This window comes from Mus musculus, chromosome 3, assembly GCF_000001635.26.
Source record: "Mus musculus strain C57BL/6J chromosome 3, GRCm38.p6 C57BL/6J".
Classification (NCBI taxonomy): Eukaryota; Metazoa; Chordata; class Mammalia; order Rodentia; family Muridae; genus Mus; species Mus musculus.
The window spans coordinates 97053654-97078561 of NC_000069.6; the positions used below are offsets into that span (position 1 = coordinate 97053654).

General features: G+C 46.3%; 2 long non-coding RNA genes across 2 annotated transcripts in view; one reads left to right on the plus strand and one right to left on the minus strand.

The window, feature by feature from the left end:
* 4930573H18Rik (RIKEN cDNA 4930573H18 gene) overlaps nucleotides 1-24908 on the minus strand; it is a 46130-nt gene that overhangs the window by 6998 nt on the left and 14224 nt on the right. Inside the window, exons 2-3 of the long non-coding RNA NR_152120.1 lie at nucleotides 1218-1339; nucleotides 141-190 (exon numbers count right to left, since the gene is read on the minus strand). This is a non-coding gene — a long non-coding RNA (RIKEN cDNA 4930573H18 gene). The remainder of the gene's footprint in view (nucleotides 1-140; nucleotides 191-1217; nucleotides 1340-24908) is intronic.
* Gm31120 lies at nucleotides 20500-22367 on the plus strand. The gene is made up of 2 exons (XR_375878.1): nucleotides 20500-20972; nucleotides 21994-22367. It is a non-coding gene; the product is annotated as a predicted gene, 31120 (long non-coding RNA).

A 24908-nucleotide genomic window follows, 5' to 3' on the forward strand; every position in this document is an offset into this window, starting at 1 on the left:
CAGGCTGTGGCTTAAGAGGGTGGCAGACTTGATGGGGGAAGGGAGAGCATGGAGTCAGACACACAAGGGTTAAAATCCCTGCTGCTGGCCTCCTCCTGGCCAGCAGTGAGCTACTTCACATCTGAAGTTTTGTTACTCACCTGTCAATCCATCTAGGGATGCCTGCTCCGTTAGGCTGTGAGGTGAGAGGCTGCATAGGAAGAGAAGAACAGATTCTCTCAGGCAGGCATAAGAGTTTACAGTTGAGGAACAATTATTATTATTTTCAATATAAAGTGATGGGGAACCCAAAGCATTAAGGGATAATTCTAGGCCTTCCTCTTTTGGAGTTCACAGCATGATCTACCTGAAGTGAACAAATGAACTCATAAAGGACACAATTAAGGTGCACCCAGGAGATGGCTCAGTAAACAAGAGCAGTTGATACGCAAGCCTGAGGACTTGAGTTCAAATCCCCAGCACCTGCATATAAAGCTAGGCATGGCCATTATTAGCATGTAAACCTAGCACTGTGTGTGTGTGTTGGGGGACAGAGGGGATTGGGGGTGGGGCGAGACAAGGATGCTGAGCCTAGCTCTGAATTTAGAAGACAGAGGGTGATAGGGCAGGATACCTTATGTTCTCTTTATGTTTTCCTGTGTTTATGTATGTATATCCTGCACCATATACCACACATATCAACCACACAGTCACATATACATACACACACACTGCATAGTCACTTCCATATAACACACACACCACACAAATACAACACACACTCAACACGCATATATCACACGTACACAAAACACACATATACACACACTTTCATACACCAAACATTTGGGTACATATACCAAACATGTAGACTCACACATACACACTCACTCATACATGTATACCAAATATACACACACACCCTCTCACAGCACACCCAGTCACATGCACCACACGCTCACACACTGATACAATTAGGATTATCAGCTTCTTTTGATTCTAAGAACCACAAGTCTCCAGAAAGCGATACAAACAAATGAACACGGAAGAGAGCAGACCTGCACTCAGAGGTCTGAGCTGGGGACAGAGTTTGGCTCAGGTAAAGTGTTTCCCTTGCAAGTGTGAGGACCTGAGTTCTAGCCACAGATCCTCTATTTTAATGAAAAATGGGGCCTGGTGGCATATGCTTGTAGTCCCCGTGCTGCGGCAGTGAAGATAAGTAGGTCCCTGGGGCTCACCTGCCAGACAGCCTAGCTTGCTTGGCCAGCTCCAGACTGGTGAGCAACCACGGCTCAGTAAACAAGGTGAATGGCTCCTGAGGAATGACGTCTGAGGTTGTCCTCTCTCCACACGTGTGCACCTGCACACACACCCCACAGAGGAGAGAAAAAGAAGAAAAGTAGAAAAATGGGGACCTCAAAGGTAACTTTGTGAAACAGCTTTAAATTCTCCCCCCTCCCACTTTTTGTGGTCATGGAAACTGAGGTCCAGGAAGGGTTCTCTAACTGTGAAGTGGTTTCTCACGGGCCTCTGAATGAGGTCACACGTCTTTGAAAAAATAGTGAAATATATGCTCCACTATGTTCATAGCAGCCTTATTTATAATAGCCAGAAGCTGGAAAGAACCCAGATGCCCCACAACAGAGAAATGGATACAGAAAATGTGGTACATTTACATAATGGAGTACTTCTCAGCTATTAAAAACAATGGATTTGTGAAATTCTTGGACAAATGGATGTATCTGGAGGATATCATCCTTAGTGAGGTAACCCAATCACAAAAGAAGTCATTAGATATGCACTCACTGATAAGTAGATATTAGCCCAGAAACATAGAACACCCAAGATACAATTTGCAAAGCACAAGAAAATCAAGAAGAGGGAAGACCGATGGGTGGATACTTCATTCCTCCTTAGAATAGGGAACAAAATACCCATGAAAGGAGTTACAGAGACAAAGTTTGGAGCTAAGACGAAAGGATGGACTATCCAGAGACTTCCCTACCCAGGGATCCATCCCATAATCAGCCACCAAACCCAGACAATATTGAATATGCCAGCAAGATTTTGCTGAAAGGACCCTGACATAGCTATCTCATATGAGGTTATGCCAGTGCCTGGTAAATACAGAAGTGGATGCTCACAGTCAGCTATAAGATGGAACACAGGGCACCCAATGGAGAAGCTAGAGAAAGCACCCAAGGAGCTGGAGGGGTCTACAACCCTATAGGTGGAACAGCAATATGAACTAACCAGTACCCCCAGAGCTCGTATCTTTAGCTGCGTATGTAGCAGAAGATGGCCTAGTCGGCCATCACTGGGAAGAGAAGCCCCTTGGTCTTGCAAACTTTATATGCCCCAGTACAGGGGAATGCCAGAGCCAAGAAGTGAGAGTGGATGGGTAGGGGAGCAGGGCGGGGGGAGGGTATAGGGGACTTTCGGGATAGCATTTGAAATGTATATAAAGAAAATATTTAATAAATAAATAAATAGAAAAGAAAAATGGTGAAATAATTCATGCTCCAAACAAGGGTCAAAGGCCACCTTAGCCCTTTGCCACCAGATAGGCTATGGTTGCTGAAAGAAAGAAACAAGGGCTAGGAAAAACAAACAAGCGCCATCATCATCATTGTCCACGGATCCTGGTTGTCACGGAGGGCAAGCTCTTTTAAAGAGATGTGACAGATACATCCTTATCACGTGCATAACGAGACTTAGTGTTCACCGACACCTGTCCAGGGGTGAGGGCAGGCTCCCACGGAAAAGGATCTATAATACACCTCAGAGCGGTATAACCATGGTTATGCACAGAATGGTTAGATGGTGCTCAGACCACAAAAGCTTGGGTGGCTTTTGTGAAATTCCACCTTGTGGTTGGCTACTCTTAAGTTTCCCTCAGCTTCCAGTGGTTCGCCAGCAGGAGCGCATGCTGATTAATCACACAGCAAACACACTCTGAGTTCAGGCGCTTCGGGTCCCTTCCCTTAATTTCTTCCTTGAATGTCAGAGTTTCTACCTGGGCTGGAGCGATGGCTTGGCAGTTAAGAGTGATTGCTGCTAAGTTTGGTTCTCAGCACCCACATCCAGTGGCTGCAACCATCCGTTGCTCCAACTCCAGAGTATAGGGTGTCCTTGTCTTTTCAGGCAGTCACACATGTGTGCACATACACACACACAATACACACAGAAATAAATAATAAAATAATAAAATCTTTAAAATAATAATTTCTAGCACTGGCGTTTCATTCCACTGGCCAGCAAGTACTTAGTGATTAGATGTTAGCCTCACTCCTATCAGTCAGAGTGTGATGAGTCTCAGGAGTTTTTGGTTTGGTTTGGTTTGGTTGTGGTTGTAGTTGTGGTTGTGGTTTTGGCTTTCGTTTTGGTTTTGGTTTTAAACAGCAAATGTGACAGCAGAGAGATAAACAAGGCTGGTTGTAGGTACTTTGGAGATTCTTTGGAGAATTATTTTCATCATATGCACAAGAGAACAATAGTGAGCCTGGGGGAAGCTTCCAAAATGAGTGCCCTTTGCAGGAGGACCTGGAAGCCCTGCGGTCAGCCTCATAGTGGCCCTTGATAGTAAGCAGACCTTGAAAATGAGAGATAAGCAGAAGGAGTGCGGTGGGAGCTTTCTTGTGGGTCGCTTGATAGTCATCAGGCACTGGTAGAAACTACAAATTTTTATCATTATTTTAATTAGGAAGGAGAAAAACTTACATTTAACAATTTTTGGCTGTCCATTCATTGGAAGCAGGGGCTCATGTATCCCAGGCTGGCTTCCAACTCTATAAAGCTGAAGATGATCTTAAATTCCTGATCCTCCTGCTTCCACTGCCTGAGTGCTGAGTGCACAGTTGCTCTGACCAGGCCTTGTACCAGGCTCTAGAAATACAGCTTCACAAAGCAGACATGGCCCGTGCCTTTTCTAGCTTGTAATGAGGGAAGGGCCTGTAACACAAGTGAACAGAGAGGTTCCAGAATTTCAAATCATGTTAAGTACCACGAAGGAAACAAACTGGTGGCAGACCAAGGCTGTGGAGTGGGTGTAGACAGATGGAGTGGGAAGAAGTCCTTTCTGGGGAAGTAGTGTCAAAACTCACATCTGGCAGCAGAAAAGCCAGCTGCTGACAAGCCTGGTAGGGAATCCAAATTTCTTCTAGGAAATTCCAAAATACAGTTGTGCTTTATTTCAGTTAAGCCTACTGTTTTTGAAAGATACACAATTCAAGTGGCACAGACACCAGAGCTGTCTGGCCTCCATTCCTGCCAAACACACATCTTCTTTTCTGGAAAAACCTCAAGGGACAGACAGCTTTTCACGGAAGCAAATAAAGGAACATTTAGAAAAGATTTGAATGAAAGCAACTAAATACCAACAAAAGATATCCCACTTAAAGCTGTGATGATTATTTCCACTCTTACTACATTCTTGGGTCTTCAAAGCTAGGCTTGTTCCCTGGAGTGGGCATAGGAAGGGAGATGGGTTTGCTCCAGGGCAAACCTAGCTACAGGCCCAGGGTGATACCAGGGCTGATTGGCAGAAAGGAGATGGGAAAGGACCTACTGTGTGTTCCAGAGTAGCCTTGGCATTAGAGAAGTCAAAGCATGAGCCCTCAAGCACACAGTGGGCAGCGGGGATGTGGGTGCATCAGGGAAGTCAGGCTGTAGAAGCTCTCCATGACACCAGGCAGGCAAGCATGTCTGAACATACCTGAGCAGCCAGGGACCACAGCCCCTGATCTGAGTTTGTAGGTTCATCTCCAGACTCAGTGGAGGAAGACAGATGTGGGCCAAGCTAAGCATTTAACAGTTCAGAGCCTCAGTGCAGTGCAAGGTGGAGATGTTTGTAAGATGCAGTTGCCTGTAATATGCTGCTGAACCATCAAACTAAACAGGGGACCGACCAATAGTGAGAGCTCCAGGCACCTCGATAAGCCATGGTAGCAGATGAGGAGACTGTTTTGTCATGAAGCTCAATGGTACTCTGAAATGACTCCTTCACCTATAGCCCTGGGGAGGTCATGGTTTGGTAACAAGGCTCAAGTTCCTCTGTTCCCACCCTTACCTGGCTAAGTTTTCCATTACCCGGATTCAAGGCCCTTGGAGACATGATACTTGATAACCAGGGTCCCCCCCTCCCCCCGAGAGAAGACTCATGTCTGAAGACTTCGGGGAATGTTCATTTTCTCAAGCTCTGTAGCCTAGCCAAGGCCCTCAAGGTGAAACCAAGCAACAAGGGGCTCAGGACTGGGTAGGAAGTTATGTTATACCTTCCTAGGATTGCCATTTAAGTGGGGTGGGACAGAGTCTGGAGAGCCTTAAGCTTTTAAGTATTCGATTTGAAGGTATGCACTTGAAAACCAGCATAAAAACATGTGTAGGCTCCACCTGGCTGGGTGAAGGTCAACTTGATTTCAGTAACGGTAATGAAACCAACTTGCAGTTAATCCTTATGGTTTGCTGGGCCCTGGGACGAGGTTTTACATGTTACCATTTCATCCTCGCAATAATCCCATGAGCTCGCTGAACCTTCACCGATGAGGAAAACTGAGACTCAAGGAAGACCCAGACTTACTCAGCCAGCCCACGCCACAGCCCACATCTCTGTCTATGTTGTCTTTCTCTTACATGTTTATCACATATTCTCAGGGGGAAAGGGAAGCCAGAACATTATGTGTACAGCATGCGTCAGCATGTTAAAGTAGGCACTTACAACAACAAAAGCTCTGGAGCCACACGAGTGAAAGCAGCTGTGACGGGGTCTTCCAGGGGGGTTGCTTTCATTCTCTTTCCTTTGTGAGCTATTTTAGTGTTACCATGTTATTTTTAAAATAAAATTTTCATATATTTATATTCAATCTTTGGACTAAATTTGGTGCCACCCTGGGTGGCTTCCAGGAGCCGCCTCTCCCCACGTCCACTGAGCTTAGACTTGAGAACATTTCTCTTTGCTTGAGCTTTGACCGCACCCTTAAATGGAATAAGGTTAGCAAGAGGCGCCATCCTGGATGCAGGCTACGACTGTGGCAGCAGGTGTTCTGCTGGCTGTGCACTCTGGAAATGGCTGTGCACTGGAGGGGGTGGGAGGCTGGCTTGCACCCCTTGGTATTGCACACACCTTCTGTGTGGTGAGTGTGAACAGCGGTCTACTCAACCACAGGTCAGGGTGTGGGGGCAGCCATCACCTGGGAGGATGGCAGTCTGACCTGAGCCACTCAGGACTTTTCAGGACCGATTGCATTACAAGGGAGAAGGGCTCGGTGGGGCAAGAGGGGAAAGGGCACCTGCTGGTTCTCAGAGCAAGGCAGGGGGTGGGGTGGGGGACCTGGGGAGGACACATATTCAGGAAGAGCTCTGAAGAGGGGGTTGTACTTGGGTGGCTTTGAAAAAGGAATGTGATTTTGTTATGTCAAGGGAGACTTTTGAGTTGGAGAAAATAATACAAGTTTATTCTTCATACCACCCAAATACCACACCACACACCACTTCATACCATGCCATAATCACACCACACCACACACCACATCACCCACCATACCACACCACAACACAACGCACACACCCTACACCCCCCATCACACACACACCACATATACCACACACACACCACATAACACACACCACACCACACACACCATGCCATAACCACACCACACCACACATACACCACACACCATATCACACCACATGCCACACCACACACCATATACACCATGCTACACCATACCACACTCCATACCACACCACACGTACCATACCACACACATACCACAGCACAACACACAACACACTACATACCACATTACACACCACATACACCACACCACACCACACCACACCACACCACACACCATACACACTACGCGCCATACCACACCCCCAGCAAAACAAATGACAGAGTGGAATGGTTTGTTTCAGAATCTGAGAGAACTTTTGAGAGGAACTGAAGGAGATGCAGAGGCCACGAGGATGATATACTTTTGAAAGACTAGAAACTGACTTTCTCTGGGGACTGTGGGGAGCCATGCTTCAGAGAGACTAAAGGTGACAGCCTTTCAGACCCAGAAGCTGGGAGAGTGGCCATTCAGGAGCTAGGAGTGAAGGCAGGACTCCAATCGTGGAAACCCAGGAGCTGGCTGGGGATGGGTGGGGATGACAGCAGAAGGCCAGAGACGAGAAGTTCTCAGGGGTCATTTACTCAACAAAACTGAATCCATTCGCTCATTCAACAAAAACTAGATGTGAGTTTGCTCTGTGCCTCAGAGCACCAGGACATGGGGATTCGGAGATAAAAGACACATTGCTCACTATCCATCAAGAAGGTAATAAGTATGTCAGACCCCTTTCAGTCTCATTTCCTGTCCTCCCACCTTACCCCCTCCTGCCCCAGCTACCCTACTCAACCTTACACAGGAGCAATGGGACAGATCCTGTCCTCACCAGGAACCTTCCCCATGACACTGTGGTAGGGCTCAGATCAGGGCTTGTACTAACACATGAGCAACCTAAATGTGCAGGAATCAAAGCAAGATGGGTTGAACCTCTGACTACTGGGGTGGGAGGGGGCAGAAGCCCTATACTACCACTGGTCCCACTACCCTGGCAATACTTACCCTAACCCACAGGGTTTCTTTGGGGTACAGGGCCTTTGGACTGATCAGCTAACCCCACTTGGACAATACCTGGCTTAGTTGCATCTTCCTATTGCTTTCACTTCTCTCCTCTTGAGCCCACTCTTGTCTCTAGAACTGCATACACTAATGATAAATCAACACACCGGCCTCTGCCTCGGTCTCTTTCAAATGCTAGAGCTGTTTGGAATCTAGCTCTTCTCAATATAACGTCATTGAGTGCAAGCCATGGCCAGAGAATTATTACCTCACTTGAACAACAAGTATATATGTGCAGGCAAAAATAATTTTGATGTTTGAAGTATCTGTCCTGCCTCTACATGGGTCTGTAGGGCCTCTCACGATGCCTTACATCAGTTTGTGTGATTGCACCTTTACAGGAGTCCGTGTCACACCGCACTTAGGACAAGAGGGGGCTGGTAAGAGATGCCTGCAAACCTCTACCAACTTGAAGCTGTCCTCGATGCCTTAGGTTTCTATGTGTTTCTGCTGCCTCACTTGGTACACAAGCTAGTTCTATTTAAAGACTTGTTTTCATCCCACAACTTTAACTACATGTATGAGGTATGTCTGTGTGGTGTACATGTGAGTGCAGGTGTCTGTGGAAGCCAGAGGCATTGTGTCCCTTGTGAGCTGGAGTTACAGGTGGCTGTGGGCCACTGGTGTGGTGCTAGGAGCTGACCTGGGGTCCTCTGTAGGAGCAGTACAAGCTATCAGCCACTGAGCCATCTCCTGAGTCCCAACAGACTAGTTTTTAAAATGACATGGTCTTCCTGCCTCTGGCTGCTTGTGTCTACTGACATGGCGCAGATAGAAACATCCATGAATCCCAGAACGTGCTCACTGTCCAGCACACACTCTGGTTGTGCAATGGTTCTTTCCAAAGAGCTTCTGTTCCCAGCAGTGCATCTGGAGTCTTCCTTGGGGACAGTCTAAGCCTGTGGCTGTTCTCATGACTTTGGGAGATATCCTGCACTTTCACACCCCCTTCCACACTGATAGCCCTCAGTGGCTGCTTGTTCCTTTCTAATTTTTCAGTTGGAAGTGGGGGGGGATATAAAAGAAGTGAGTCTCCCCTTCCTACTTTACCCCAGAATATTCTCAAAAATTTAGTTAAGTTAAAAATCACAAATCCACACCCACTTATTGGGGCACTATCTTAATATTTATATCAGACTATAGGTATTTAAAACACGTATTTACTTTTTTGTGTTCATGCATGCGTGTGTGTGTGTGTGTGTGTGTGAGAGAGAGAGAGAGAGAGAGAGAGAAAGAGAGAGAGAGAGAGAGACGGAGAGAGAGAAAAAGAGAGAGACAGAGACAGAGACAAAGAGTATGTGCATGTGTCTGTGTGTGTGTCTGTGTGTTTGTGTGTGTGTCTGTGTCTGTGTTTGTGTGTGCCCACAAGATGGTGAAAGAAAGTCTCGGTGCCAGTGTGTGTGTGTGTGTGTGTGTGTGTGTGTGTGTGTGTGTGTAGTCTGATGACAACTTGTGAGAATCGGCTGCCTACAGTCCTCTCCTTTCACGTGCATCTTGGGGATAGAACTCAGGCTTCAAGGTGAGGACTTTTACAGGCTGAGCCATGCATCAGCTTTTTGCCTGGAGTGGTTTCTGGCAGTGGAAAGTGGCCAAGGTCATGGTGGCTTTTCTCTCCCCTCTGGCTCTGGCAGGAGGGCTAAGAGTGTGGAGGTGTTGAGCTCAGGACGGCCAGGGCACTTGAGCGGTGAGAGAGAGAGAAAGGTGCCCTCTGACAGCTGGTCTGGGACCTGTCAGGGTGTAGAGAGAATGGCTCTGTGTGGCAGCTAAGCTTTCAAAGGGAAACACCTCTGGCTTTTCAAACACGGCCTCTTCTGTTTCCTCTCCCTGGCACCTACTTAGACCCTGCCAATCTGTCCCTCTTGCTTCCAACACTCTCCATCCACGCGCCAGCTTTCCTTTCCCACCCAGCTGGGCAGCTGAGGTAAATACCTGTGACTCACCAAGTGAACCCTGGAAAGTCAGCACACCTGACATTTCTTACTGTCACCCTCTCTCTCTCACCCAGGGGCCATCGGCTTCTGGAACTGGGAGGGACTACAGCAATAAAAATGAAACTCTTATTTTCCAGAAAAGAGCAAACCTTTTGGAACTCTGGTGCTGAGCAGTCATCTGATGCTGAGAAGTCCACTGACTTCTGGGAGCACTGCCTTGTGGTTGTCCAGCTTCTGAGCATTTCTACCCACCAACGTAGCAGGGTACTTAGGCTTAGTTGTCCTGGCTTCACAGCAGCAGGGTGCTTAGGCTTAGTTGTCCTGGCTTCACAGCAGCAGGGTGCTTAGGCTTAGTTGTCCTGGCTTCATAGCAGCAGAGTGCTTACTTAGGCTTAGTTGTCCTGGCTTCACATCAGCAGGGTGCTTAGGTTTAGTTGTCCTGGTTTCACAGCAGCAGGGTGCTTAGGCTTGGTTGTCTTGACTTCGCAGACTTGGTGGCAGAGTCCAACTTTGGTCTTTATGTGACTTCTTAGAGTTCTTGTCTCTTTGTTTGGAAGACAGAGGAGCAGTATCTAACTCCTCTAGAGAAGACATCTATGCCACCCTGGCCCCATAACTCCATGGTGGCCTAACAGTCCAGCCACTCATGTTTCCCTGATTATCTGCAGATAGCTTTTTTTTTTAAGATTTATTTATTATTATACATAGTACACTGTAGCTGCTTTCTGACCCACCAGTATAGGGCATCAGATCTCATTATGGGTGTTTGTGAGCCACCATGTGGTTGCTGGGATTTGAACTCAGGACCTTCTGAAGAGCAATCAGTGAGCCATCTCACCAGCCCTGCAGACAGCTTTTAAAAGATGCCTCCTAGTTGTTTGTTTGTTTGTTTTTTATCTTATTTTAATTTTTAGTTAACAGTTTTTCCTCAGTTGAGACCTTTGCTCCTGGAGTTTCCACCCAGCACGAGCTGCCCAAAGTGTCCCAGTTGCGTTAGACTTGGCAGCAGAGCTGCAATCAGAAACCCTGCTACTGCCCAGGCCAGGCACCCTGGGATACGTGCTGCAGGGACGAAATGACAGCCGGGTAAACTGCTGTTACCGTTATTCCCCTTTCAGAAGTTGAGACAACAAAGTGTGTTTTCTAAAGCCTCAAAGTTAGTTGGGGGTTGGGGCAGAGGTGGTTAGACTCTCATGTCTCTTTCTAGTCTGTTGTTTTGACCTATGGTGGGTCCAGCTTTAATGAGGTCCCTTCTGCTTTGTCTACCTTAGACAGTCAGAGAGGGAGGGATTTGATATGAATGTAAGCACTGGCCTGCTATAAGTTGTCCCCGTCTCCCTACAGACATCTTAATATGTTAAAGAAACAGGCACAGAAGAGCTCTGACTGGCAAGTGTTCTGAGGACACAAGCTTGATCCTTTAGTTCTGTATAAGGTTCTGCATCAAAACCACAAACATAATCTGCCTCCTGTGAGCCTGTCCTGTAGAGATGGATGATAGCCCAAAGCACGGGTTGCCCGCGTGGGAGTCTCCTGGGGAACTATTCCTAGAGTGGAATACAGAAACGGTACCTAAGAGTCATCAAGGAAGAAGAGACACTGAGATAATACTCAGACACAATCTTTTGCGATGAGTTCAGAGCTTTGTGTCTGTCTATATTCTTAGAGCCTAAAGCTTGAGAAAATATCAAACAGAGCATGTGTTTGGGTGCTGCACTGAAACACAAGAACACTTGTGCAATGAAGTCATAATGGTCCAGGGGTACATGTGGTGTAGTGGCTAAGCCCGCATAAAAATCAGCTCAAACTAAACCAAAGACCTTACCTGTAAGGCTGAAAAATTTTGAAACTTCCAGGGGAAAACATAGGTAAAAATACTACAAGATATGAACGTACTCAAAGACTATCTGGAAAGTGTTTCAGGAACACAGGAAATAAAACCAAGAGCTGACACATGAGATTGCATGGAATTAAAAATTCCTGCATAAGAGAGAAAACATCTTCAGAATGAAAACACAACTTATAGAGGGAGATGACATCTTTGCCAGCAACAAAACCAAGGGATTTGTATGCAGACTATATTAAGAGATCAAAAAAAAATAACATAACCATTAAATCCAATCAATAAATGGCCAATCTTAGTTTTCCACTGGACTGCATTTGGAATATACTAAAATCCAAGCTTCCAAGCACTCCTGTGAGGGATTTTCTTAATAAAATTATTAGAAGCACAAAAACCCACCCTAAATCTGGGCCTTACCTTCTGGTGGCACACACAGAAGGACATGGAGGAAGGAGGCTTTGTTTTTACCTGATGCCCACAAGCTCACTGGCGAATTTGTCTATCCTGTTACCTCAGCCAACATTAAATCCGACTTCTTCAAGCTTCCAAGGTAGACTGAAGTAAGCTTAGATTTTTAAAAACCTACTTTTAATAAGGGTTCTCGAATGCTTTGATACCCCTTTTAGCCCACTGTCCAAAGGTAGGGGAGACAAGATATATGTGGACCTGTTTAAAAGTAGTTCTTTGGGGAGACTCTAATCTCCATTTGTCAGGATACCAGCAGTCCAGTTTAGTAGTGTGAGGATAAAAAACACGAATCAGCGGCAGTGGGCAGTGGCACGATCCAGCAGAAACCACCAAATTGGCTGGATCTCACTTCAACCTGTGGGTATTCTGGTGGTCTTTGAGCAGCCTCCAGTACATTGGAAGAAACATATGAATAAGGAAGAAAAAAAGGAAGGGAAGAAGGAAGTCAAAGAGAAATTTGTGTGCTACTGACCATGAATCAGGCATTTATTAAGTCTGCATGTGATGTTCTTCACAGGATAGTGGACAGAGAAGGGGAGAAATCTATATACAAATGGACATCTACTCCAGTAACCAAGCTGTGTCCTCTGTGATAAAGAATCCAACACAATCGGCCTCCTGGGCGCGGGTTGAGAGTGGCACGATCCAGCAAAAACCACCAAACTCCGCCAAATTGGCACGAGTCAGCTGGAGGAACCAGGACCAGCCTGTGACGCCAGGAGAAGTTCTCTGCCATACTTCTCTCAACAAAGTGAAGATCAGCAAAGTCTTGCAAGGCTAGCTATGCAAGCGCGCCATCACTGTTCATTGAGTCCTAAACATACTCTTTCCACGCATCCAGGCTCACATGTCCTCCCATGGGTCTTGTCTCAGTAAAACATCGTGTGAGTCTGCATCACATGACACATTCAGAAACTTCCACTTCAGACTGAAGACCAGCAGTTCTCCAGGAGTCTTCCAGACTCCAGAACCAGACTGGGACTGAAGACACCCAACCCACGGACTAAACAACTATTAGAGTTTTGGCTTACCTATCATAAGACAGCCATTGTTGGAGTACTTGGACCACATCCTGCCAATCAGAAAATAAGACACACACACACACACACACACAGACACTCATGCACACTCACACACATTCATTTGCACATGCATGAACACACAATCAGTTTTGTTCTGTTAGAGAACTCTGACTAATATAGCTATCATCAAGGAAAAGAAAAATGCTCCAGAGGTCAGTGAGGACTTGGAGAGAGCTTTATGCATTGCTGGTGGGAATGTAAACTGCTGTACTCACCATGGGCATCAGTGCAATGCTTCCTCAAAATGCTAAAACAGAATTACTTTAGGATGCAGCTATCTAACAACAGAGAATACACACAAAGAAACCTAAGTCATCTCACTAAGATGATGCTGGATCATCCATGTTTATTATGACAACATTCACAACAGCCAGGCTATGGAATCAGCCTTGGTGTCCATTATCATTTCACATGACAAAGAATAAATGTGATACAAAGCACAGTGAAACTTAATTCAACCTTTAAGAAGAGTATAATTCTGTCATTTCTAGGGAAATGGACGGAGCTGGAGACCACTGTATAAAGTGAAGCAATCCAGACTCAGAAAGAACTATTACGTGTTTCCTCTTTATGTATAAGACATAAGAAGTAGGCAGGGGACAACTTGGGAAGGGAGCAGGGAGCCAGTGAGGGAGGGGCAGCGAGAGGAGAGTGTGATAGAGGTGATGCCAGGAAGGAATTGATCAAGCTGCTCTTTTAAGTTGTTCTGGGGGACTCATACTGAGTTTAACCATTCATTGAATTTTTTAAAACTGAGTATGTATCAGCATTTGTCTGCATGTCTGTCTGCACCACATTCATGCCTGGTGCCCATAGAGACCAGAAGAGGGCATTGGAACCTCTGGAATTGGCATTACAGATGGTCATTAGCTGCCATGTGGGTTCTGGGAATCGACCCGGGTTCTCTGGAAAAGCAGCTGATGCCCTTAACCATTCATCCACATCTTCAGCCCCAAAATTCAAAGGGGTCAAACCTGGTTATGTCTCTGACCCTGATGCCCTTCATGGTAACTGTCCCCACTCTGCCTCTGGTGGCTAAGCACTGCTATAGTGTCTAGACCTAATCAAATCCTATAAAGCCAAGTAGTCCATTTCAGTTGTAGCAGCTCCTACCCTTGGTCTCAACTTAAAAAAACCCTGGCAACAGACAGATCCAATGCCGTATGCAGACAGCAGCAGTGAGTGAACTGCTGTCACTGAACTGCTTAAAGGGCAGCCCTGGGGAACTATGGGAAAGGGAAATCCTTCCATTGTCAGAGCGTGGAGTGGACTTGTGAAATACATCTTATCTAGAAAGAGAATGCCCTGCAAAGCGGATTTAAACCGATCCATCAACAATGGCTGGTGGTTTGGATGGGGAAACTTGAAAGAATTAACTGACGAGTTTGTGGGGAAACAGTCTATGAATACTTGTAACGGGTCCAGGAGGAACAAATCCGTTTGTTCCATGAAAATGCTCTCTTAAGCATCCACAGTGTGGAAGTCTCTCTAACAGGGAACGAAGTGTCTTGTTCTGTGAGTTGTGGTCTTCTTCCTGGTCACCTGATATTTTCTCAGTGAGATTATGTGCATTTGAGATTAACACTTACAGGTTCACTGACATGGACATCCTTATACTCATGTTGACCTGGCCACATCTCTGCTGAGAACTCAGCATACTTGGAGCAGTAACTAACCTTGAGTCTTCAATACAGCACTAGAGCCTAAAAGTGCCACTCTCAACCCGCGCCCAGGAGGCTGATTGTGTTGGATTCTTTATCACAGAGGACACAGCTTGGTTACTGGAGTAGACGTCCATTTGTATATAGATTTCTCCCCTTCTCTGTCCACTATCCTGTGAAGAACATCACATGCCGACTTAATAAATGCCTGATTCGTGGTCAGTAGCACACAAATTTCTCTTTGACTTCCTTCTTCCCTTCCTTTTTTTTCTTCCTTATTCATATGTTTCTCCCAACGTACTGGAGGCTGCTCAAAGACCACCAGAATACCCACAGGTTGAAGTGAGAAAGCAATAACTCAAGTTGATCTTTTTCATAGCCCATGTCCTTGCATGTAACTGAAATCTAGCTTCTTAGATTTGTTTTTTATTTTAGTTGTGGTGTGTGTGTGTGTGTGTGTGTGTGTGTGTGTGTGTGTGTGTGTAAAAGCATGCAGGTACCAACAGAGGCCAGGAGAGGGCACCAGATACACTGGAGCTAGAGTTGCGAGCCACTCAATGTAGGTTCTAGAAACAGAACCCAGGCCCTCTGGAAGAGCAGCAGTGGTTCTTAACTGCTGAGCCATCGCTCCAGCCCCACAACTGAAATTTTAATAGGCCATGATAAAATTTCCATCTTAACTTTCATCACTTCCAACTCCACCATATCCCATATTTATTTATTGCCCCCCTCAACCTGTCACTTATTAACGGAGCAATGCACCCTTATCATCTCGGAAATACTTCGGGGAACAGCTATGTTATGTGTCTCCTCGTTAGTATATAAACTCTACTGTGTCGAAGGCTTTGGAATTCTTATTACTATATTCCTGAGATCAGTATAAGCACTGACATCAGTGTTTAGCAAATAATAACTTAAGGCAATAAATAAGTACTCACCGAACGAATGATAGACACCAAAAAACATTTGGTTTGTGGATGAGGAAAAACAAGGCTCTGGCATTGCCTCTGACAGACATTCTGACACAGGTGGTCTCATGTCATTACTCTTACAGGTTGGCACATTGGAAAACTGAATGGTCATGATTCGAGCCTTGGGTCAGGAGAGGAGGAGGTCACATAGTGTAGTTTGAGTGACGAGGTGGAGCTGACTGACTGAATACACTTGGGGTGAGGCAGCCCCAGCAACCAATGAGATCAGTTGTAAGATGCAGCTCTCTAGACTGATGCTACCCCCTCTGTACTCATAGGCACCCCTTTGCATTCATGGGCACCCCCCCCCTCTGCACTCATGGGCACCCCATCTGAACTCATGGGCACCTCCTCTATACTCATAGGCACCCCCTCTGTACTCATGGGCATGCTTTCTTTCAGTCTGGCATGAGGGAGACTGTCTCAGAGATGAGGAGAGGTTGGGAGCGTAGCAGTTTTGGGTGTTTTCCTCTCATGAGGCAAACTCCTACTCCGGCTTTGGCCTACAGCCTCTTTCCATCTGTGCCAAGGATAGAGCAGGCTTGGCTGTATCTAAAGCCAAAAATAAACCCTGGCGCCAACATTGTCTGTGAGGAGCAGGTGTCTTGGAAGACTGTTCGACTTCTGAGAGCAACGAATCTTCTATTAGACCTTTTCAAGAGAGGGTTGGGCCCAGGTGGTAGCCGGGAAGGTTGCTTTCCTGTCGTGGGTCCTTGAAGTCATCCCAGCCGAACCATCCTCACCCTCAAACACGGCACATCCCTATCATGGCTTTCCTGGGTTTCTTCACCATCTCCTGCCCAGTAAAGATTCCCAGGACCACCACCTTTTGACTCAAGGATTCCAAAGTTTTTCAAAATATATAACACAGAGCAACTGCTGTACCTGGGAACAGGCAGTGGGATTTTGAGGCCCTAGGGCAAGGTTCCTATTTCTATTGCTTAAGCCCCTGCCACTGTGCCTCCGTGCTCCTGTAGGTGCCTGTCTAGAAACAAATAGATGGAAAACTCCTTCTACCTCTTTTGTTCATTTTTCAATCAAAAGGAAGTTGGTGTGGGTGACTGTGTTCACAGCCCTCTTTTGCAGCATCGAAATTGTTCAAATGTATTCTCCCATAAACTCATATATAGAGCCCCTGAAGCCAAGCAGAAATGGTTGAATTAGAGGCAGAGAGGAGTATGTGGATGAGCCTCACCCACTCTGTTTCATCTTGGTCTCTCCCCTGGGAGCCTGCATGAGTTATAACAATCTGTCATGGCTTGGAGCGGTGTGAGGCCCACAGAGCCCTGGCAGGATGAAACATTATTGAACTTAAGAGGGGGAGGCCAAGGTGAGCATCCAAGCCTGCGTTTACCTACATATGAGTGGCTGAGTGACCGAGTGGCTGAGGTTTATATCAGATCACCTCAGCTGAGGACCTTCAGGACCATAAACTAAGGCAAAGCTGGAGACCGTGAGCAGTTTGACTTGGCCTAAAAAAAAGACCTAAATATTTTCATTGTGAGAGTCTGTTGTTGACTGCAGTAGGGAGAACCATAAAGGAGGAAGATAATGGATCCTTGAAAGACAGTCTAGGAAGCTTGGGCATGATCCAACAGGCCACAGGGAGCCACTGAAATGCTTGCAAGAGCAGCCCAAAGCGTCTCTGCTAACAGAGAATCTGCTCTAAAGAGTTGCGTGTCTGAACTGTTAAAACCTTTAGCAGGCACTCCATGCTGTGTCCTGCAGGCTGCCTGTACATTCTGCCTAGTGCTTTCGCACCCATCTCTCACCATCCAGGATGAGTCCATCCACCAGCCTGATATCCCTGTGAGCCTCCTGAAACACAAACCTGGCGTGCCGTGGCACCTTCTCCTCCAACTCCCTCACTGGATTTTCATGGAATATACTCAACACTCCTACAATGCATGCTGAGGATGTTGCTCCGTTGGTAGAATGTGTGCCTAGCTTGCATGGAGCTCTGAATTGGATCGCTAGCTCTGTAGTACACTCCTATAATCTCAGCACTCTGGAGGGGGAGACAGGAAGAACAGAAGTTTATGGTCATCCTTGGCTGTAAGAGGAGTTGAAGGTCAGCTTGGGGTACTTGAGACCCTGTCTAAAAGAGAAAAGAAGGAGGGATGAAGGAAAGACAGACCTAAGCTTGCTTTTCCCACATTACCTTATGGATTTCCCCCTAGCTTTGCCCTTCATTACATTTGGTGGTTAATAGCGTTAACGTGACAAGATCTAAGATCATCTAGGAGATAAGCCTTTGACTATGTCTATGATAGAAGACCCACCCTGAATGTCCATGACACCATTCTATGGGTCCCACACGGAATGTGTAGGAGAAACTGAGCTGAGCTGAGCATCTCTGTTCTGCTTTCTCTCAGAGGGGACACACCCGCCAGCTGCCTATTTCTCCCTGTCGTGGCTTTAGCTGCATCTTCTCAAGGCTGTAATCCAAAAGTTACCCTTCTTCAGGTCGCTTTGTCAGGCACTTGACACAGCAATGGAGAGTGCAGCTAACACACTACACCGGATGCTTCTACTATCCCCACCCCTGGCTGGCCCAAGCCAGAGCTAACACGCTACGCCGGATGCTTCTACTATCCCCACCTCTGGCTGGCCCAAGCCAGAGCTAACACGCTACGCCGGATGCTTCTACTATCCCCACCTCTGGCCCAAGCTGCACCTGTACCTGGTTTTCTCCCCCTCTTCAGAGCCTTCCCTTTCTCTGAGCCGATGCGGAAGACCTACATTTTTAAAAAGACAACGCAGTTCTAATCTCATACCCCTTCCAAAATGCTCTTTGGGACTTCCCAATGAAACTGTCTCCTGAGGCAACACATTTGCATGTGATGTATCTCCTCTGGCGCTTATCTGGCTGCCTACTATACAAGCTATTTATAAACGCCTGCTTCTCCCAGCATGCTGCGTGCTCACAGAAAGCAAACACGGAATTAACAAAATAAGAACTTGATGAATTTCCCACGCTTGTTAGCTGAGTTTATGGAACTTTTTTCTTAAATGATTCTACAAATGTTCAAAAACCACGAACAACTGCCCTGAGGCCAGGGTGTGCTGGTCTCTCTTTCAAGTTCCACACAATGCCCCCACACTCTATTAAGGGAGGTCAACACTAGATAAGAAACGCCCCCCAAGACACCCCTCCCAGTCCAGCGGCCAGGTTGGCAGTTTGAAGAAAGGCCTGGTGTGTCAACATTAAAACACCAGGACTTTATCCACCATGACCGACACTGCACCCTTTACTGCTGCTCTGGCCCTGGTATTGGAGGCTGAAGCTGCTTAGCCTGTGAAGACTTCGGAGAAAAAGGCACTTAACCATGGAAGCAAGTCCAAAGAGCAGCTATCCGCAATCACTGATTGAGCAATGCTATAGCCAGCCTCTGGGCTAAGGACTGTGAGTGCAGAGTTAGGAATGATAGCCAAGAGGGGACAGTCTGCAGCTAAAATAAGCCTGTGTTCTTTAACCTACATCTGACAAAACTTAAAATACCTGCTTTAGAGGAACGGAAGAATTGGAGAGTGCACTGGCTTGGTTTGTGAGTCAACTTGACATAAGCTGGAGTCATCAGAAAGGAAGGCGCCTCAGCTGAGCAAATGCCTCCATGAGATCCAGCTGTGAGGCATTTTCTCAATTAGTGATCGATGCAAGAGGGCCCAGCCCACTGTGGGTGGGGGCCACCCCTGGGCAGGTGGTGCTAGGTTCTATAAGAAAGCAGACTGAGCAAGCCATGGGAAACAAGGTAGCAAGCAGCCCTCCTCTGTTGATTCTGCATCAATCAGCTCCTGCCTCCAGGTTCTTGCCCTGTGTGAGTTCCTCTCCTGACTTCCTTTGGTGATGAACAGTGATGTGGAAGTATAAGCTGGATTAAACCCTTTCTCCCCAACTTGCTTTTTCGGCCATGGTGTTTGGTTGCATCGATAGAAACTTCAACTAAGACAGAGAGTAAGGCTGTCCCACCAAAGCCCATTCAACACAGAGTGCCACTAACCGCAGAACCTTAACCTTACAGGACTTGGGTACCTTTAAAGCCCAACTCTTGGAGGAAAAGACATTCTGTGTCCATCTCCTCTAAGGTCAGCCCCAGCCCCAAGCCTAAGACCCCTCCACCCCACAGCATAAGCATTGTGAAGAACAAAAAAGTTCTTGTTCTATCCACGAGTATAAATGTGTGTGTGTGTGTGGGGGGGGTGGTCCTGGAGTTTTCAGTGTCTGGAGTGGGTGTGGACATATCAGCAGAATGGAGGAGGGTTCAGATCTTCATTCAGAAATGTGGGTCCTTGGCCAGAGTGATCACTGATGGACAGGATGATCCCTGAGTCTAACTAGATGAGGGCATATGGAGTTAGAGGTGAAAAGAGCCCTAACATCATTAGAAGCACTAAGATTCATTTACAGTCTATGACTCCAAGCCATACAGGAGGCAAGGGCACTAAAAGGTCCCATACCTGCCTGTGTGGTCACACAGAGCTCACAGCACAGCCGGGCTGGGAACCCAGCAGACCTGCCATCCATGGAGTTGGTCACTCAGAGTTCAGGCAGACTTTTCCTTTGTTTTTGGTAGTGCTGGGGATGAGCCCAGGACTCACAAAGGACACCCAAATGCTCTCATTCTGAGCTACAACCCCAACTCTACTTTCCTCGTCAGAGATGGAATGGCCATGGCTCCCCTGTTTCCAGAGCCTCTGAGAGGTTCAAGTGAGGATATACTTACAAAATCGTTATAAACCGCAAAAGCTGCATAAATGGGAACTCTGTTTCCTCTACTCCCAACTGCCTTTTATCCCCCTCTTCAAATTTACTAGTATGATTATGGGATATTGGAGCCCAAATGGCTGCCAATCCAGCAGAGAGACTGTTGACATTTGATCCTCTGTCTTTTCTGCCTTTTGTGTCACGTCTCTTAAGATGGGCAGTTAGAAAACATGCTCTCTCTGTATTCATGTAAGAGGGTCTGATCTCCAGGGGGTGGGGTGGTGGTGGTCTGAGCTTCAAAGAAGAAAATTGCATCGAGGAACAGTACCAGACACACCTTCGGGTGTCTGTCAGAGTAGACCGAGAAGCTTTGTTTCCTTACCCAAAGGGGGGCAGAGAGAGCAGAGGGTCATCTTGGGAGCAGTCATGCAGGATGCAGCTCACTCTAGTGGCTGCCTTTATCCTTTCTTGGCTAGGCTATTTGTCTGCATTGCCACTTGAAGAATACTAGTGCATTAGGTTAAGCAATGTGCTGGCCATCGTGAGTGATTTGTTTTGCAATCACTTTATGCCACTTTCAGCATTGTCTACAACGTGACTCGGTTGTTGGGTTCTGATGAACCATGTCTGGGTGCAGATGGCTCAGGAGAAAGACCTTGGTGAGTTCTGACTGAAGGTTTTCTTTGTGATCCCATTGATTAACATTACTGTCTGTCCCATTTTTAAGAATGTAGACAGTAGAGGCTGGAAAGACGGCTTGGCAGCTAAGAGCTTGGGCACTGTTCTTACAGAGGGCCCAAGTTCAGTTCCCAGTATCCACAGTGGACAGTTCACAACCACCTGTGACTCCAGAAGCAGGAACTCTGACACAATTTTCTGAATTCTATGGATACTTACTGTGGTGTTTTGAATACGCTTGGCCCAGGCATCAGCACTATTAGGAGGTGTGGCCTTGTTGGAGGAACTATGTCACTGTGGGGGTGGGTAATGACACCCTCCTCCTAACCACATGGGAGCCAGTCTTCTCCTAGCAGCCTTCAGATGAAGATGTAGAACTCTCAGCTCATTCTGCACCATGCCTGCTAGATGCTGCCCTGCTTCCCATCATAATGATAATGGACTGAACCTCTGAACCTGTAAGCCAGCCCCAATTAAATGTCATCCTTTATAAGAGTTGTTGTGGTTATGGTGTCTCATCACAGCAATGAAACCCTAAGGTACTTGCATTCACAGACCCATACAGATACACATAATTATAAATGATAAAAATAGCCATTTTTAAAAAGATTGTAGACAATGACTACTTCTCTGGCAGTAAAATCACACAAATGTATTACTTGTTACAAACTCTTAAGCAAAGATCATAATCGCAGCTACCATACCCGGTGCTGAACATGCCCCTGGAATAATCTCTCAATTCTCCCAAGAGCCTTCTGAGGCAGGTTGACTATTTACACTTCACAGGTGAGGAAACAGCCACTTAGATGGGTGATTTGCCCAAGGTACCATTGTTGGCAGGTAAAGGATGTGGGGTACAATAATAATCATCTGGGACAACGGGCCCACGTATGAAGTTCTCCAAAAAGGATTTTTAAAAATAAATGCGCACTTGGTTGCATACTCTATGAAAAGGTCTCTGGAGTGAATAAAATGGGAATGTCCTCTTAACTCTCATTTCAGGTCTGGGGGATTTACTGTTATCAGCCTGGAGTCTCCTTCCATCCAGGGATGACTTTGCAATGTAGCAGCCCACAGATGGTCGCTGGGTTCTCATGACTGTACAATCATCTCTATAGGCTATATGAGATAGTGCTCCAAGGCTCCGCTGGACCCCTACTCAGGAGCAAACCACTCTGAGCAGAAGAAATGTGAAGAATTAACAGGCGGTTCCAGCCAGCACCTCACCTCTGCATGTCCTTCCTGGATGCCTTCCGCTGTGTGCTACTTGTGAATACCAGGCCTAGCCAGCCCTGGACACAGCAGTCAGTGACAGTACCACAAGCCCTCCTCCCTCTCCCACACCTCCTCCCTCAGCTGCTTCTCCAGGAGGCCACGCAACAACGTGGGATCTTTTGCCAGGATGCTCAATGAACAGGAAAGTGGGAGGGGCCACAGCAGTTGCCTGTCACCTTCACCACAGCTGAGGCTGTGCCCCCATCTAGTCGCACTCTGGCAGCAGCTGCCACAGCAACCACACCCTCAGCCCAAGTTCCAAGAGTCAAGTGGCTGTCCCCAGTGGCCCTGTGTGTTGACAGAGTTGAAACAGATGGAAAATGACTCAATAGAAAATTGACTGAGTCAGAACCTCAAGACCGTGCCTCTCTCCGGGCCGGCCCGTTCCATTTCTGCGTCTGTGGATTACCAAATCTGGGTTCTAGCTGTGTGTTGGATTCAGGGAAGAATGAAACGAACTTAGGAAGATAGTATCGTGGCAGTTCTTCAGGCACTGTGTGTGGCAGACAGACAGATAAGCCCAGGAAGTCACAGGTCCATATCACATGGATTCCGGGGTTTCTGCCAAGCTTTGAGTCTTATTAAATATTAAACCACAAAAGCTCATTTTCTCTGACTGGGGACATCATGATAAAACTCTGTGGCGACAGAAATCTGGAAAGACTATTGTTGGGACACTTTCACATCAAAGCGAAACTACGTGCGGTTACCCTGCCTGACCGCCCTGTGGCAGCTGCCTTAGGTGGTGGTGCCACCTACAGATGGGGCTGAGTGTGTCTCAAACAACCTTATCTCCAAACCTTTGCTCTTTAAAACTACTTAATCTCTGGTCTGTGATCCTCCAGGTTGCAAGGAAACAAAAGCAAGTGTGTTCACAGTTTGACCTCCTCTGGGGTCACAGTTTAAAGCTTTCAACCCTGACTATGGCCATTCAATAAATTCAAGGAAAGTGAGTTGAAAGAACACAGCTTACAATACAGGCTGACAAAACTGTACTAATCCTGGGAGATGCAGACGAGGGGAATGCGATCACCTCCTGCACATTTAACAATGAATAAGGCAGTGCGTTCCAGAATTAAATCCTGAGAAAGTGCTCTGGGCTGAGACAAAAAGTTGGTACCAGTCATTCAAAAAAAATGTCTTTCAGTTATTTTGAGGAAAGCACCCACATTCACATCCTGGCAGGGCCTTGATATATTTAAAAAATATACTTTCATGCAATTATGTATAATACAATGGGAGAAGGTTGGAGTCATGGCAGAAAGATGCCGTAATTTTTCTTCTGTTAAATAAATGGAACTGCAGTAAAGAAGCCAAGAAAGGAAGAAATAACTACTGGAGTGCCTGACTTGTCGCAAACGCCCAACAAAGATTAATTACATGCTATTTCTGCTGTGCATATTTTGTATACCATTGCACTGTGAACACACTCTCTTCTGTGTGCTTTATCTGTAAATATTGATTGCAGCTTTCTTAACCAATGTCCCTTCCCCACCCTCTCAGGTTCAGGTCTTCTTTAATTATTACTGTTGCATATGTGTGTGTGTGTGTGTGCACGCATGTGTGTGTGTGTTAGAGGGAGTGTGTATATCTGTGTGAATTAATGTATAAATGCAACCTGCTGAGTTCATGTCGTTTGTGTACATGTTTCTAAGGCTGGCCACTTGGATCGGATGAGCATTTAGAGACTCATCCCTGGGGAATTCTAATCCCCCTCTGTCAGCAATCCTTAGCTGCCTGTGGCTCATCATCTGGAAGTGGGACCCTGGGACATTCCCCCAGTCCATGTTTATCTTATTAGTTTCTTACCTGTCTTGCTTTAGCTCTTCGTATTTGTCCCTGAAGCTTGATTGTCCAGACTCCCCTCTCATGGCGGCTCATCCTCTCTGACTGTTCACACAGGTGTCTGCAAGCGCGTGCTCTCTCTCCAATATCATATCTAGTCCTCACTGACTTCCTGTACACTCTTCATCGTAAACATATAAATCAGACTTTACCTTATCAATAAAACATTAGCATACTTTATTCATGGATACATTTTAAAAATTAATCCAATCACTATTTCTTATCTTCTTAATAAGCCCAATGCTTAAAAAGTAGGGGGACTGTGAACTTATTAATACACTAATAAACATTTCAAAGATATAAATTGTTTCTGTGAAATGAAAATGTTTGTCTGTTTGACAAATCAGTTTGTCAGGTCACATCTATTCCTGTAACAAATTTATGCTTGTTCAATTTTTAAACAAGCATAAAGTAAAACGTGGTGATTTATAGTAATTTCAAGATTATCTTCAAAATGACAAATTGAAGAGTACATGAAAATACAATTTTATCTATCAAACCACATGCACAAGCCTGGGGGACTAGGGCGCTGGCTCAGCGGTTCAGAGCACTTGCTGTTCTTCCTGAGAACTGGAGTTAGATCCCCCCCCCCCGCCCTGCCACCCATCCCACCCCACCCGCTGGCGTCAGGCAGCTCAGGACTCCAGCTCCAGGGGATGAGATGCCCTCTGTCTCTGCTGCCACTTATGTGTGGGCTCATATACACATAATTAAAAATAAAATAAATCTTCAAAAACCCAAACCTAGATTTTATAACTACGAGCTATGTGTCTGTTTATTGGACAGTCACCTGAGGG